The sequence below is a fragment of the Amblyraja radiata genome, chromosome 4 (assembly GCF_010909765.2).
Source record: "Amblyraja radiata isolate CabotCenter1 chromosome 4, sAmbRad1.1.pri, whole genome shotgun sequence".
Lineage (NCBI taxonomy): Eukaryota > Metazoa > Chordata > Chondrichthyes > Rajiformes > Rajidae > Amblyraja > Amblyraja radiata.
Genome location: NC_045959.1, coordinates 98,544,140 through 98,562,114, shown reverse-complemented (window position 1 = coordinate 98,562,114; position 17,975 = coordinate 98,544,140). Strand labels below are relative to the sequence as shown.

Genomic DNA, 17,975 nt, shown 5'->3' with positions numbered 1-17,975 from the left:
TAACCCAATAATTCCTGGAATCATTCTTGTAAACCTCCTCTGGACCTCTCCAATGCTCTACCCACAGTTACTATATTCTGCAAGGAAATTTGCATCTTTCCTGTTCTTCCATAATATGCACGGTCACGGTGGCGCAGCGGTAGAGTTGTTGCCTTACAGCGAATGCCGCGCCGGAGACCCGGGTTTGATCCTGACAACGGGTGCTGTCTGTATGTAGTTTGTATGTTCTCCCCGTGACCTGCGTAGGTTTTCTCCGAGATCTTCAGTTTCCACCCACACTCCAAAGACGTACAGGTTTGTAGGTTAATTGGCTTGGTAAATGAAAAAATTATCCCTAGTGGGTGTAGGATAGTATTAATGTGCGGGGATCACTGGTTTGCGAGGACCCAGTGGGCCGCAGGGTCTGTTTCCGCGCTGTATCTCTAAACTAAACTAAATATCTTTTATCCTGGATAAACGGCAGCTGCACTGCATTGGTTTTGCTGAGTTTATCCTTTTAAAAATATATATATAATTCTAATAGTTGCAATTTTCTATGCATCCATTTCTATAGAGGATTCAAAGTATGTGACCAGACTATCTACGAATTCCATCTCTACTCCCCTTTACAACTAAGGACACATCTATCCACACCCAGTGACATTTCACTTTCAGCACTGTCAAGTTGTTAAGTGCTAGTGGATACTTAATCTTACTTAATTCTATTTATATGGTAGGATTATATATAGGAAGACTTTTGTTCAAGAGAGGTTTGAAACTATGAGTCCTTAAGAACAGCAGTTTTTGATAGTACTGTTTATTTTTGTTAGTTTACTCAATGGCCCATATGCTCAAACTTGTCAACTTTGCTTTCATGTCACAGGAGCAATAAAGACATTGATGTTCTTAGTAGCAGTTCATTCCTTCTCTGATGAATAGCATTTTGATAACTAGTTTAAAGCCTATTATTAAAGGGCATGGCAGTGACAGCTCAACTACTTTCCTAATATTAAAAATTAGACTATTGGTCCATAAACAATAAATGACAATCCGTCGTGCAGATATCATAACAAATCGTCCGCTGTGTAGCTTAGGTTGGTACAAAGTAACCACCTCTCCCTACCTTCTACACTTGTACTTAGGCATATTTTCAGTATGATACAGCTGAGCTCCAGAATAGAGTGTCAGTACAATTGTGCACTGTCTGCCCAGTGGCCGTCACCAGAATGTATGCGATGCTTGCTTACTCGTCACAGGTTGTCCATTTCCTGAATGCCATCTGTGGATCTGTCCTCTGTTCACGACCAAACACTTCTCCAGTTACGGAAATCCACTGTGTCCATTATTTCATCAGTGCCCAAGGTGGCACCGTACATACTCAAGCAAGGCAGGGCCAGTGACGTGGCGTCATGCTCAGAGACCCGAGGCAAGAACTGGGGACATGCCCAGGAAAACATAATCCCTCTGTTTATAAGTTCTGACAACCATTAAAAATCTTCATTGTTAACAGAGCTTTTGTCTCTCTGAGGATATTACTTGACCTTGGCATTTTCAGCATTTTCTGGTTCAACTGATTTGGTTGAAGATGCAGTGTTGGCATCAAAATGTAAATACATCTTGTTTTCCACTCACAACCATAAGGCTATTAACTTTATATATAAGAGGCAAACCAAACCTTTCTTTAACATCTCACTCAATAAATTCAACAGCACGACATTGGTCCATGAGCCTAGATTACAGAAACTAGACTGTGCCACGTTGCCACCTGAATGTTTATGTAAAACCCTGATTGTAAAACATTCAGGCAGCACAGTGGCACTGCTGCTAGAGTTGTTGCCTCACTGCCAGACACCCAGGTTCGACCGTGACCTTACATACTGTCTGTGTGGAGTTTGCATGTTCTTCCTGTGATTATGTGTGTCTCCTCCAGCTGCTCCGGTTTCCTCCCACATCCCAAAGATGTGTGGGTTTGTAGGTTAATCGGCCTCTGTAGAATTGCCTATTGTGTGCAGGGAGTGGATAAGAACGTTGGATAACTTAGAAACAGTGTGAATGGGTAATAAATGGTTGGTGTGGACTCAGTCGGCCGAAGGGAATGTTTCCATGTTGTATCTCCAAACTGAACCAAGTGATCACATCAAGTGTGTACCTACAATGATGAGTCAGCCTTGGATCTAAGGCAATGCAGGTGCTATTCCTACTGCAACAGGTGATAAACAAGCAAAATTGATTCTGCCAGGGTCTCCTCAGTTTTCAATAAACACTATTAAAACATCTCATTTCCATTTGGGGAATTGTGCAAATTACGAGTTACATTTCCCTATGTTGTAACAGTGACTATGCCTTAACAATATTTAATTAACCGGAAAGAAATTTAGGACTTTCAAGTATTGTGAAAGGTGTTTATCTAGCTAAAGATTGGCTGTTAATTCAACAGAAGATAAACCTGCTTGACTCCATGCTTAACGTGAAGCTGTATATTATTTTTCCATCACCGAGCCTGTCCCTGTCTACCCTTGTAACATTATTTGCATCTGCATTCATATCAGTACCACAGTTTCCGAAAACATCAATATATTAAGTGGGCGGCACGTTGGCACAGCGGTAGAGTTGCTGCCTCACAGCGCTTGCAACACCCGAGACCCGGGTTTGATCCCGGCTACTGGGTGCTGTCTATACAGAGCTTGTATGCTTTCCCCGTGACCGCGTGGGTTTTGTTCGAGATCTTTGGTTTTCTCCCACACTCCAAAGACGTCCTAGTATGTAGGTAAATTGGCTTGGTATAAGTGTAAAACTGTCCATAGTATGTGTAGAATAGTGTTAATGTGCGGGAATCGCTGGTCGGTGCGGACTTGGTGGGTCGAGGGGCCCATTTCCACGCTGTATCTCTAAACTAAATTAAACTAAAAAAAAAATCCTTTATTTGATCCAGATTGAATATATCAAATGTCATACTTCAATACCTATTAAAACTCAATATTCTGGCTGCATGCCTGCATTCTGCCTGCATAACCTCATTCACTTCCTCTTAGCTTACAGTTCATGAGGCAATACATTTTAATTCCCAATATAACAACATTCAGAAACAAAATGTTATACATTCCTTTATTGATTCTCACCACCTTATTTATTAGTTTAGTTTAGAGATACAGCAAGGAAACAGGATCTCCAGCCCACCGAGTCTACACAGACCAACAATCACCGTACACTGGTTCTATCCTACACACTAGAGATATTTACTGAAGTCAATTAACCTGCAAGTTTTTGGAATGTGGGAGGAAACCAGAGCACCCAGGGAAACTCACGAGGTCACAGGGACCTGTGCAAACTCCGTACAGACAGCACCCGTAGACAGAATTGAACCCAGGTATCGGGCGCTGTAAGGCAGCAACTCTACCACTGTGCCACTGTGTTACCATAAATATCGCAATGCATTTCCCAGCCAATGCCCCTTGGTCATTCAGCTCCAACCTCTTGGATATTCCTTCCTCCTTTTCTTCTATCACCATCAGGATTCATGTTCAATATGAATAACAACCTGGATCAAATGGCCTACTGATTCATCTATTTGCTTTGTTTCTTATGTAGCATTTTGTCTCCGAAACTCCCTCAATAAATCATGCACATTTTGCAACTCTTACTGGGTTTTTAAAAGTCACCTTCAAAAATATCTCCTCACACCTGCTTCTGTTCAATCTCTCACATCTCTTCTACATTTGTTTAATTTACTCTCCGGTAAATACACAAGGGTTTTTGATGACATAAAATGAAAGCACTTTTGAAAAGCAGCCTATACACAATGTACTTACTTTTAAAATTATAAATTATTTATTTATTTTGAGGCATTTGGAAGTGAAAATTAAGGCGCCTTGCATATTTTCTTAAACTGGTAATAAATTACCACATGGCGATAAAATTCCAAATAAAATACATTTCTGGTTGGTAACCCTGCTTTGAGAAGGAAGGAGGGCAGAATTTCTACTGAGCTACAACAGTTGGGGACATTTGGTAATTGAGAAGATCTATTTGAAAATTTGTAAATCATTTCAATTTCTTCCCAATTCGCTAAACCTTTCAGAGGTATTCTTGTGTTCTGTGGTCTCAGATGTCTCTTTGAATCTTTTTATCTTGATCTTAATAAGAGCTTTTGTCTCCCCTTCTGGAGAAACACTAAAATGCCAGGACACTGGGATTTGGCATAGGATTGCAGAGAAACCGGAGCCACAGAAATATATCCCACCCTTTCATGTTTTCATCCTGTTGCCCATGTAAGCTGTTCAAAGGAGTTGCTAAAGATTCAGAAACAATTAAAAAGGTTTTTTTTTCTTTTAAATGACATGACCTGGCAGTCAATATCAATCACCACCATTTCTCAAACTTTCTTTCTTTAAACATTTATATTGACTCTCACATAACAATATTGTCTGAAATAACATGTTGTAAGCCTACTGCAGTATTATTCATTTGTAACAATTGAAACTCCCAACCTGTCCCATTTTTTACAAAAACACACAAATCAGTGTTTAGTTTATTGAGTTTAGTTTATTGACAAATACCGTGAAATAATGGAGACCGACCTCAGTTTTGCTGTGCTTTTCAATTCTGATACCAGGAACGCTATCAGTTTTCAATGAGATTATATGACAAGGCTTACATCAGTATTGAGGTTTTACATGAAACTCCAATGCTGCAGTTTGCCATACTATACACGTAAAGCACAGAAAACGTTACATTTCACCACATAAGGTGTAGGTTATCTTTTAAGGATGTACTATGATATCATTTCTGCACAGCAAACTCTTTGGCTTTTCGAAAGCCACTTACATATTTGACTCTAATTTTCTTAACTAAATACGTTCTTTTATTTCTCAGGAAGATTACTTTTATTGTATGTGAATGTTCCAACCTGTAAAATTCACCCCTTTTATTTCCTGGTGTGCTCTCTGTGAAACACACAAAACTGCAGATGTTGGAAACTTGTGCAAAAAAACAAAGCAATGGAGGAACACAACGGGCCGGGCAGCATCCATGGAGGGAATGAACAGACGGATGTTTCAGATCGGGACTTTTCTTCAGACTGATATTGTTGAGATTGCTATCTGTGAGAATTCCTCAACCTAATTCATTGTTAAGACAGCTTTATGACATTCCAGTTCCTATTCATCAGGATTTTTTAAATTAAAACCCATCAGATATTGACAGCAATTAAACAGAAAATGGAAGTCCGTGTAATAAATCCTCATGGGCTGCTTTCTTCAATGTCAGAGCTGAGACCATAAAATCCAAGCTTCGACATGATGTAATCCAACAAAACCCCCATTAAATTTGTTTCCCATTAGCTACAAAAATGCAGACACACAAGAAAAAAGTTTAAACTTGCTAATTGCATATCACTGGTCTACCTGGTTCTGCTATTATACCTTTTGAACTTGTTTCAGAATTCCTATCAATATTCTAAACAGTCCCTCATAGTTTATTGACCTGAACGTGCAACAGTTCTCCTGGTCCCTGTTACGGAAAGGTTTAGTTAGTTAGTTAGTTTAGAGATACAGTGCGGAAACAGGCCCTTCAACCCACCGAGTCTGCACCGTCCAGCATATTAACACTACCCTAAACACACTAGGGACAGTTTTACATTTATACCAAGCCAATTACCCTACAAACCTGTACGAGTGTGGGAGGGAACCGAAAATCTCGGAGAAATCCCACGCAAGTCATGGGGAGAACGTACAAACTCCGTTCAGACAGCACCCGTGGTCAAGATCGAACCCGGGTCTCTGGCACTGTAATGCAACAACTCTAATGCTATGCCCCTGTGCCGACTTTGGATAGGAAAAGCTTTTGGGGTATAGGACCCTATTATCATTCATAGCATAATGATGCACGATTCATGGCACGATGATAGCACGATTTATTGTCTAGTCAGAATTGCAGGAGGCAAGGGAGGAATCAGCACACATGGAGCAATAAGATTAAAAAGGAAGATTGCCAACAATAATAAATGCAGACCCATATATTACTGGCTATTTTAAGATGACTTTTATCTTAACATTTTCACGCCGTCAGAATTTTGACTAGCAATTTACTTTCATGTAACCATGTCCACAGTCCATGTATATTTTCCTTCTGTTTTTATTACTGTATACTAAAGCAAGTTAAGCATTTAAACTCTTGGGACTATGAATACTAACTCAGCCAAAAAATAATGACATGAAAATTCCCCTGTCCACTGTGAGTAAGAATCTTAAATTCACCCAGGCAATAGGAATCAAGCTCATGTACATAGACGTTGGCACAATAATAGCACACTGTAAGTCTGAGAGAGAGAAAAACTCAGCGAGACCACAGAATGGAAGGAATGAGACATGGAAAATCTGACACTGCTAAATAATGGGTTGAACCCTTTTGAGGTTGAGATGATGGCATTTTGTTGGATGTGTTTAGAGGGAGCTTCACTTTGCAAAATCTATTCAATAAGCTATTTATATGTGTAAGAAAGAACTGCAGGTGCTGCTTTACACTGAAGATAGACACAAGATGCTGGAGTAACTCAGCGGGACAGGCAGCCTCTCTGTGTAGAAGGAATGGGTGATGGCTTTCAATCATGGCTGACCTATCTCTCCCTCCTAACCACATTCTCCTGCTTTCTCCCTATAACCTCTGACCCCCATACTAGTCACGAAAGTCATGAATCAAATCATAATCCCACAGATGGTAGCTTCATTCCATTGGCTCCCCAGCCAGGCACATAACTAAATGTGTGAACTTTTTGTTCCTCTAGTAGTGATCAGTATCATGTTTGCAGCTTCACAGATCCCCCATACATGATGATCCCACTTCTGTCCCCTTCCCTAAATTTCAAACTTCCAGCTTAGTTCAGGCCACAGAACAGATTTCTTCCTGTTGTCACACTAGGCTGTAACAATTTCAGCCTATGATACTGCTATTTACACATACACTTGTCCTAGATTCATTTTTACATCTGCAGACATCACTTTCATTGCCTTGCACATCACTCCACTGACGAGTTACTCCAGCATATTGTGTCTATCTTCGGTGTAAACCAACATCTGCAGTTCACAGGTTCACAAGTTATAGAAGTAGAATGAAGCCATTCGGTCCATCAAGTCTACTCCGCCATTCAATCATGGTTGATCTCTGCCTCTTAATCCAATCTTCCTGCCTTCTCCGCAAAACACTTGACACCTGTTCTAATCAAGAATTTGTCGTTCACTGCCTTAAAAATATCCACTGACTTGGCCTCCACAGCCCTCTGTGGCAATGAGTTCCACAGATTAACTACCCTCTGACTAAAGAAGTTCCTCCTCACCTACTTTCACTGTAAAAGAGCGCCCTTTAATTCTGAGGCTATGACCTCATGTCCTAGACTCTCCCACCAGTGGAAACATCCTTTCTGCATCCACTCTATCTATGCCTTTCATTATTCTGTAAGTTTCAATGAGGTCCCCCCTCAACCTTCTAAACTCCAGCGAGTAGAGGCCCAATTCTGTCAAATGCTCATCATATGCTAACCCACTCATTCCTGGAATCATTCTGGACCCTCCAGAGCCAGCACATCCTTCCTCAGATATGGGGCTCATATTTCCTCACAGTACTCCAAATGCGGCCTGACCAGCGCCTTATAGAGCCTTCCCACACCATTATCTCCTTGACATTAAATCTCTGCTGTCATCCATAGTCTGTTTATCGTGTTCCTTCCTCCTCCCAAACATTAGCCCCCAGTTTTCTCTGTATCGTAAAACTTATTTTATCTCTAACCTTTTCCATTTCTGATGATACGCCAATGAGCAGAAGAATGTTGCTGAGCCGAGCATGATATTCCTACCAGCTAAATTAACCATTCATGGTGCAGAAACAAAGAACTGCAGATACTGGTTTACACAAAAGGACACAAAGTGCTGGACTAGCTCAGCAGGTCAGGCAGCATCTGAAGAAGGGCCCCGACCTGAAATGCACCCTTCCATGTTATCCAGAGATGCTGCCTGACCCGCTGAGTTACTCCAGTACTTTGTGCCTTTCATGAGGTCATAAGTGATAGGGGTAGAATTAGGCCATTTGGCACATCAAGTTTACTCTGCCATTCAATCATTGCTGATCTCTCTCTCTCTCCTAACCCCATTCTCCTGCCTCTTTCCCATAACCTCTGACACCTGTACTAATCAAAAATCTATCTATCTCTGCCTTAAATATATCCACTGACTTGGCCTCCACAGCCATCTGTGGCAAATAATTCCAGAGATTCACCATCCTCTGACTAAAGAAATGTCTCCTCATCTCTTTCCTAAAAGAACGTCCTTTAATCCTGAGGCTATGACCTCCAGTCCTAGACACACCCATCAACATCCACTCTATCCAAGCCTTTCACTATTCTGTATGTTTCAATAAGGTCCCCACTCATTCCTGGCATCATTCTTGTCCTTCCTGATCCATTCATCATTCCTGGTCCCTGCACTAACAGGCAGATGTGGACTGAGAAGCAAGCTGACCCTCTGAACCCAGCAGGCACGCCGGCCTCAACTGAGAACCGTAGTGGTGAGTTGCCGGCAAGTGCTGTGTCCCAAAATATCATTGACAACCTCTGACAATATGCAAAGCAATCCTTGCTTTCTGTCAATACCATAAAATGTTGGATTTTTTAAATAAAAATCTTATTATCAGAGAATTTTCAAAATAATTGATTAACTTAAAGGAGCAAAACGAATGAATTAAAAACAATAAGGAACCATTAAAAATAGACAAATAAAGTAAAATATGCAATACATCTGTAGTGATCAGGTCTTTTCCCATGTCTGCAAGATCACAAATCTCTACTCAATTGAACAGGGTTTATTTCACTATTATTGTTTTTTTTGTGCGTGATCACATATATGATCTATATATATGGGTATTTGTGAGTATGTGTATATATAGACACACTGGACTTTTGTTTTCTCATTCATTATATTGCTTACATTGTACTATGTTTACATATTCTGTTGTGCTGCTGCAAGAATTTCATTGTTCTATCTGGGACATATGACAATAAAACACTCTTGAATCTTGACTCACCACCCTATGCCAGAACTGGATACCATTGATCAAAGATGAGTTTCGGCCAACATTCCCTGCATGATGAGATAGTGCTGCTGAACTTCATTCAGGCTCCAGTGACAAAGTGGAATCGATCATGAGTTACTTAGCCATGCTAATAGGATTTAAGAATTATTCTTCAGATGGATTTCTGATTCATCTATAATTCAGCGCATCCTGGACTGAGTGGGTCCATGAAAGTCCACAACCTACCTGGAAGTGGATAAACCCTAGTATTTTGGCTGATCACATCTGATTCATTCAGCTCATTAGATAGACACAAAATGCTGGAGTAACTCAACGGGACAGGCAGCATCTCTGGATAGAAAGAATCAGAGTCATTTTGGTTCGAGACCCTTCTTCAGTCTCATTCAGCTCATATGTTCTTACCAGTCTGCTTTACCTGCTCAGTATTTACAGTATTTGCTGTTTGTATTTCCAATTTTTAATATACTTGCTGTAATTTGATATTTTTCAGATTAGAATAGTCATCCACATATTTTCCCATTTTTCATAACACTCTTCAACCTCTACTGAACGTACTGTAAAATGGCATGCATTTTAATCTCACCTGTGAACAACTCCAGAAGAGATTCTGCCTGTATTTTATAATGGCATATACTCAACTGGTATACAAACCCATATTATCAGTAAATCTACAATTCCAAAAAGGAGCCATTTTTTAAAACCTTTACAAATGTATCCCATAAGCGAAATCATTGATAAATACAAAAATACAGCCTCTTACTGGCTAAAATCGCATTGGTTACCAGTGGACTAAAGTGAAGGTTAGCCCTTCTGATATTTCAATTGGATCAATGGCAAAAAATGTAGTATTTTTAATACAGTCTGGAATCTTTAATTATATTCCTGAATTATATTCCAAAATCAATTGGAAAACCTCCTTGGGAAGATAATTTTTTTTATAAGGCAGTGATATGACTAAAAAGCACAATGATGCAATTCTGTGCAGTCGGATAAACGTGCATGATACCTGATCACTATTTTGACGTATTTTCTAAATCCGTCAATTTAGAAATCTAAAATAAAAATGGAAAACACTAGCAACACTCAGCAGGTCAGGCAACAACTGTGTAAAGAAAAACTGAGTTTACCTTTCAGGTCAAAAAACATTCTAGCTAGGGAGGGTTGACGATTTAAAAGACCACTTACAGGTAGAAAACCATTTGCTATCTGAATTGACATTTGCTTTGTCTCTGGCACATTTGAACACAATTTATGATATTTTGTACCACGTACTAAGTGCATAAATATCCAGGGTTATTCTTGCAGTGACAGACCGTTTGCAGATCATAAATGGGGAAGAGTGAATCTTACTTAATGCTTACAAATAAACGAGCGGGTTAAGGCAACAGTGATTTCTTACATTTCTTCGGGCAGGATTGGAAGGGATTTACTTCCCTGCCTGATACTTGATAAACATCACAACTTCTGCATAACATTAAAATAAAACACCCACCAAAAAAAACCCCTCGGAAACAAATAAAAATGAACGCTGACCACATATTTCATTATCGTCATTCACATCATTAAAAAAAAGGTTGTTTGCCGTTTTCACATGGTCAGTTCAGGCAAAAACAACAGACAGTAAAGGTGGAGGTGATAAACTAAACCTCTTACCTCTGGCAGAAGAAATCCGTCGCCCCGTTCAAAAATAATCGGATCTCTGATTTCGGGGGAAAGAGGTCAGTCACCACAGGAGAAAAATATTGAATCCAGCAAAGCTGCAATTTGTTTTTAAAATATATATTTAAAATGGTGAAAAATGGGAAGAAGGGGGGCAAGAGGCGAGCTGACAAGTGGCTGCTGTGGGAGAGGGGGCAGTGGAGTAGCTCTGGGGCTGGGGGGGGGGGGGGGGAGAGGGTAGTTAAGCGGCTGGAGCGGGAGAGGGGTGGTGGAGAGCTGTCTGGTGAGGGTGAGGTGGCAGTGGGGATGTCGGTGGAGCGGGTGGGTGTGTGTGTGTGTGTGGAGCGGAAGAGGGACAGTGGAGTAGCTGGGGCGGGAGGTGAGCTGCTGGTGGGAAGGGGGCAGTGGGGCGCTGGAGCGGGAGGAGGGCAGATGGAGCGGGAGGAGGGCAGATGGAGCGGGAGGAGGGCAGATGGAGCGGGAGGAGGGCAGATGGAGCGGGAGGAAGGGATAGTTGAGCGGGAGGAGGGGGGGAGTTAAGCGGGAGGAGTTGAGGGTATTCGGGCGGCTGGGGAATGCGCTGCTATCACCTAAAAGCCTGGGACGTCAGTCAGGCGGCAACAGGGAAGGGACGGCGGCAGCTTCCTCCTCACGGCGAGTCTCCGATGTCCTGCTGAGCTGAGCTGAGCTGGCAGCCGCTGCGCTGCCAACGTGAGGCGCTGAGTTGGGGAACGCTGAGACAGACGCGGGCTGTCAGCAATGTTGAACACAAACACAGCACGTCTTCCTCAGCCACCACTGCCCCAGAAAGACAACAACCTGCTGGCTCTTCCCTCTCCCCCAGCACGTCGGAAGACGTTTGCTCCCGGGTAAACACAGATACGGGAACTATATAATATAGACACATAGAAAATAGGTGCAGGAGTAGGCCACTCGGCCCTTCGAGCCAGCACCGCCATTCAATATGATCATGGCTGATCATCCAACATCAGTATCCCGTTCCTGCTTTCCCCCCATATAATCCCTTGATTCCTTTAGCCCCAACTATATCTAACTCTCTCTTGAATACATCGTTTATTCATATACATATAGTGTAGAGGGTATCAGTGACACTGATACTGATACTGATACTGATTCCTTCTCAAATTAAAAGAGATCTCAAGAGATCTTAAGTCATATGCACAATGTTGTCAATAGTCACAGCCAGCATTTATTGACCCCCTGCTTACACCTGGTGCAAGTTATTAATCATAAGGTCATATGTTTGCACATGTCTAACAGCCACCCTTTTCTCTGTTCATCAAATGGATATTAAGAAAGGGACTATATTCTCATGAATGTATTCACTATCCGGGTCACAGTAATGCACTACGGTGGCGCCTTATCCTACACCAATATTCATTCTTGCATTCCCTCTCTCTCCATCCCTCACCCACCCTAGCTGCCCTACTAGTTTCACTGTTGGTATCCCTTCGTTATAACTTTCCCCACAGCCAACATTGGACCATTGTGGTCTCCACCTTGCCTTGGTCGTCGGTGCTGGCTCCGATTTGTTCTGAACCCTTCATACCTCTACTTTCCCTCTCCCCTGACTCGCAGTCTGAAGCAGGGTCTCGACTCACCTATTCCTTTTCCCCAGAGATGCTGACTGACCCGTTGTGTCACTCCATTTTGTATCTATCTTTGGTGTAAATCAGCATCTGCAGTTCCTTCCTGCCAATATTAATTCCCTCCACCAGCAGCATATAATGGCAGCCATGTGTATCACCTTCAATATGCACTGCAGTTATCAGGCCACGTTGTTCTAACAGCGTCTCTCACAACCTTGCCCACCATGAACAAGGGCAACAACAGAAGGCAGATGGAAATGTCATCAAATGCAGCACCCTCTCATCCTCCTGCTGGTCTTGTTAGTGATGTCTAAATCCTAGAACATGACTATTTAGAGTCATAGAGCTTATACAGCATGAAAACTGGCCCCATGCTGTTAATATCGACAATTGGCATTCTGGGCTGGTCACATTTGCCTGTGACTTGCCCATATCCCAGCAAACTATTCCCATCCACGAGCTACCTGTGTGTCTTTTAGATGTTGCAATTGTACCTGCCTCCACCGCTCTCTTGGTAGCCCATTCCATGTATGAACCATACTCTATGTGGACTGACTCCAGTTCACTGTACTCCATGTGATGTCACCATACTCAATGTGAAGTCTGAAGAAGGGTCTCAACCCAAAACGTCACCTATTCCTTCCCTCCAGAGATGCTGCCTGACCCGCTGAGTTACTCCAGCATTTTGTGTCTACCTTCAGTGTAAACCAGCATCTGCAGTTCCTTCCAACACACTCTATGTGAAAAAGTTACTCCTTAGGTCCCTTTTAAATTTTCCCCTCTCAACTTCAGCACAAGAGGCTGAGTGGTGATCTTACCGAGGTATGTAAAAACATGAGGGGCACGACACGCATAAAGTGAATAGCCACGATCTTTTTTCCAGAGTATTGGAGTCTATACTGGGGGGAATGGACTTTGGCTATTCAGATTATCTATACCCTCATGGTTTAGCCTCCTACACCCCAGGAGGAAAAGACCCAGTTTCTCCTTATAACTTAATCCGTTCAGATCCAGTAACATCCTCATAAATTTGTTTTGATTAATAACATCCTTCTTTTCGCAGGATGATCAGAACAGTACGCAGTAAGAATTTTATTGTCTGTCTTGGACATATGACAATAAAACACTCTTGACTCTTACTCCAAATATGGCCTTCCCCAGCTGAAACATGATATCCCAACTCCTGCACCCATGGAGTCATAGACTCACAGAGAAACAGGCCCTTTAACCTAACTCGTCTCTGCTGAACAAGATGCCAATTTAAGGTAGTCTCGTGTCTAGCCCATCTTCTTCCCACCCTTTCCTTTTCATGTATCTGTCCAGATGTCTTTTAAATGTTGTTATTGTAAATGCCTCAACCACATCATTAGGCAGCTTGTTCCATATATGCACCACCATCTGTGTGAAAATGTTGCCCCTCAGGTTCCTTTTAAGTTTTTCCCCTCTCATTTTTAACCTTTGCCACTATTTCTGGATTCAATCCCTGGGAAAAAGATGGCATGCATTCACCTTCTTTATGCCCCTAATGATCCAATACAACTAAAATAGAAAACTTCAGTCTCCTACGGTTCAAAGAATAAGGCCCCAGCCTACCCAACCTCTTCCAATAGCTCAGGCCTTTGAATCATGGCAGTATTCTCATAAATCTTCTTTGCACTCTTTCCAGCTAAATGATGTATTTCCTGCAGCAGGTTCACCATAATTGTAATTATATTTCAAGTGCAGCCTCACCTGTGTCTTCTACAACTGCAGCATAATGTCCAAACTCCTACTTAGTGCCTGACTGATGAAGGTCAGTGAAACAAATGCCTTCTTCACTACTCTGTCCCTCATGTTCAAAAGGATCTCCATGACCCAGGTAAAGCTACTTTCAGGGAATTATGTATTTGTACTCCTAGATCCCTCTGTTCTACATTATTCCCCAGGACTACCATTCACTGTGGAAGTCCTATCCTGGTTTGACTTTCCAAAATGCAACACCTCACACACATCTGAAATAAACTCCATTTGCTAATCCTTAGCTCGCTTACTGAACTGATCAAAATCCCGCTGTAATTATGATGCCATTCTGTCTATGATACCAACACTATTATCCCTCCCTATTTCACAGTACAATGCCAAATACAACAATTGCCCTTTAACCTCTACCCCACTGACTAACCGGACAGCCAAATACTGCTACCAAGGGAAACAGGTTTACTTGTTCCTCTGCCAATTTCATGTACTTTATTCTGCAAGAGTAAATTGAGCAATCTGTTTCATTTTAATTTACCATTCACCTCCCACCTTACCAACAAATTCACCTCCGTCCACTCCCCAAACCCCATCCTGGTCACCGTTCTCTATACCCACCCTTTCCACCTCTTCCCCTCTCTTGGAGTTCACTGACCATATGAAACAGCTGGTCACTGCTGGAACCAAATTCACACCCCCCCCTACTCCCAGGTTCCGTCCCTCAAATGCCCCACTGCCCCCTCTCCCACCATTGGCTCTAAGTCCTCATCGAGTTCTGGCAAAATCGCCAGAGGAACGACCTGCACCACCCCCACCTCTGCAACGAGGGCAGAATCATCCTCTGTCTCCACAGCCTGATAACAGTACAGCACATTCCGTTACTTGTGTACAAAATACAGCAAGCTCTAACTGATATGTGCTGGGCTCAGGCTACAGGACAGATTGCACTCATGACTTTTTCCAGGATAAGTCGGGGCTCAACACGCTGGTAGCTTGCTCAGTTCCAGTCTTAATAAGTAAACGAAAAAAGCAAAACAAGATGCACTCAACTCATTCTGCTAACGAATTTAGCACCCATTCCTCATCAGCCACAGCCAGCAGATAATGATTTTAACACACTAAACCTAGCTTTATTAAATGTCAGGTCTTTGGCAGAGTAAAAACATTTTTAATCAATGATTTTATTATCAGGCACGATCTTGATTGTCTGTTCTTAACTGAAACCTGGTTAGATCAAAACAACAGTGCTGCTGTTCTTATTGAATCAACTCCTCCCAACTTCAGTTTTATAAGTGAGGCCAGAGTGCATAAGAAAGGAGGAGGAGTGGCTGTTCTGTTTAATGATTCCCTCCAATGCAAGCAGATATCTTATGGAAACTTTGCCTCCTTTGAATATGTGGCTGTTAAGTTGAACTCTTCTTCCCGAGTTATGTTCCTAAATGTCTACAGGCCACCTAAATACTGTGCAGCCTTTTTTGACGAATTTTCTGAACTACTGTCTACAATCTGTATTGACTTTGACTGTGTAGTTATTGTTGGTGATTTTAACATTCATGTTGACAAACTCCACGACAAAGGGACTAAAGAACTGTATTGTGTCATTGATAACTATGGACTGAATCAGCATGTGACGGAGCCCACACACAACAATGGTCACACACTGGACTTAGTCATGTCCAAGGGTGTTAGCATTTCTAACGTTGTTGTGATTGATGCTGCCCTCTCTGATCGTTCATGTGTTTTCTTTGAGAGTGCTATCTCTGTGCAGACTAATGTTCAAAGAAAAGTAATCACAAAACGGTACATAACAGAAAACACCTGTGGAACATTTATTCAGGCTTTCTCCTCCACGCCCACTCTCCCTTGGGTCTCAGTAAATGAGCTTGTCGATAATTTCAATGTGAAAATTACAAATATTATTAATGCCATTGCACCCACTAAGGTGAAAGGGTCCCTGGCAAAAAGAAGTCTCCATGGAGAAACGCCACGTTGGTAAAAATTGAAAAAAGAGAGTGTCGGAAAGCTGAACGTAGGTGGCGGAAAACAAATCTCCAGGTTCACTATTACATTTATAAAGAAAGACTTTGAATCTACAACTTGGAACTGAGAAATGCAAGACAATCCTTCTTCTCTGACATCATTGCCAAAAACAATAATAATGCACGGGCCTTGTTTACTACTGTCGACAGGCTAACAAACCCTCCTGTGTCAGTAGCCCCTGAACTGCTTTCCACAAGGGCCTGTAATGAATTTGCCTCCTTCTTCACCGACAAAATTCAGAAAATTAGGCAAGAAGTCAGTGCCTCCACATCAGGTGCAGGACATGTGTTGTCCATGTGTCCACCTATAATCAATTCAAATACCATGACACAATTTTATGTTATTAACCATAAAACCTTGGAGGACATTATACAACATTTGAAATCCTCCTCCTGCTGCCTCGATATTCTACCAACAGGCCTTTTCAAAGGTGTATCAAACTGCATGACCTCAGACCTTCTACAGATTGTAAACACGTCCCTTCTCTCAGGTGTCTTCCCACAGACCCTGAAAACTGCTGTTATCAAGCCTCTCTTAAAAAAGAAAAATTTAGACACTTCACTACTGAACAATTATAGACCAATATCAAACCTCCCATTTCTCAGTAAAATCATTGAAAAAGCTGTTTTTAAGCAGCTGAACAATTTCATGTTAATGAACAGCTGTTTTGATGTCTTCCAGTCAGGATTTAGACCACACCACAGCACCGAGACAGCTCTTGTTAAGGTCTTCAATGACATTCACTTAAACACAGACAATGGCAAAATTTCAGTCTTAGTATTACTAGATCTCAGTGCTGCATTCGACACAGTCGATCACAACATATTACTAGACCGTCTGGAAAACTGGGTGAGACTTTCGGGCACAGCATTAAAATGGTTTGAATCCTACTTGAAGGACAGGGACTGCTTTGTGCCTATAGGTAATTACACATCTGAGCGTGCAAAAATTACATGTGGAGTTCCCCAGGGCTCCATTCTGGGGCCTCTTCTGTTTAACATCTACATGCTTCCAATGGCTCAGATCATGAAAAACATCAAAATATGTTACCATAGTTACGCAGACGACACACAAATCTACATAACAATATCACCAGGAGATTATAGTCCAATACAAGCACTGAGTAGATGCATTGAGCAAATCAACGATTGGATGAACCAGAATTTTCTCCAATTAAACAGAAAAAACTGAAATAATTGTTTTTGGAGCCAAGGAAGAACGATTAAAAGTTAGCACCCAGCTTCAAATGGTAATGCTAAAAGCAACAAACCAAGCCAGAAACTTAGGAGTAGTCATGGACTCAGACCTGAACTTCAACAGCCACATAAAAACAGTCATAAAGTCAGCCTACTACCACCTAAAGAATATATCAAGGATTAAAGGACTTATGTCTCAGCAGGATTTGGAAAAACTTGTCCATGCATTTATCTTCAGCAGGCTCGACTACTGTAACAGTGTCTTTACAGGTCTCCCTAAAAAGTCGATCAGACAGCTGCAGTTAATTCAGAACGCTGCTGCTCGAGTCCTCACTAAGACCAAAAAAGTAGATCACATTACTCCAGTTCTGAGGTCTTTACACTGGCTTCCTGTCTGTCAAAGAATTGATTTCAAAATACTACTGTTGGTTTACAAAGCACTGAATGGTTTCGGGCCAAAATATATTTCTGATCTTCTGCTTAGCTACGAACCACCCAGACCTCTCAGATCGTCTGGGACAGGTCTGCTCTGTGTCCCCAGAGTCAGAACTAAACATGGAGAGGCAGCATTTAGTTTTTATGCACCACATATCTGGAACAAACTCCCAGAAAACTGCAGGTCTGCTGCAACTCTCAGCTCTTTTAAATCTAGACTGAAGACTTTTCTGTTTGCCGCTGC

The 17,975-nt window shown here is 41.8% G+C and overlaps 1 protein-coding gene across 2 annotated transcripts in view; it reads right to left on the bottom strand.

Annotated features, from left to right (window-relative positions):
- Positions 1 to 11,416, bottom strand: part of sybu (syntabulin) — an 83,155-nt gene extending 71,739 nt beyond the window's left edge. For both annotated transcript variants that reach the window (XM_033020032.1, XM_033020035.1), the window contains exons 1-2: positions 11,307 to 11,416; positions 10,711 to 10,756 (exon numbers count right to left, since the gene is read on the bottom strand). The gene's annotated coding sequence lies outside the window, so the exon portion shown is untranslated. The remainder of the gene's footprint in view (positions 1 to 10,710; positions 10,757 to 11,306) is intronic.
- Between the last annotated feature and the right edge of the window lie 6,559 nt (positions 11,417 to 17,975).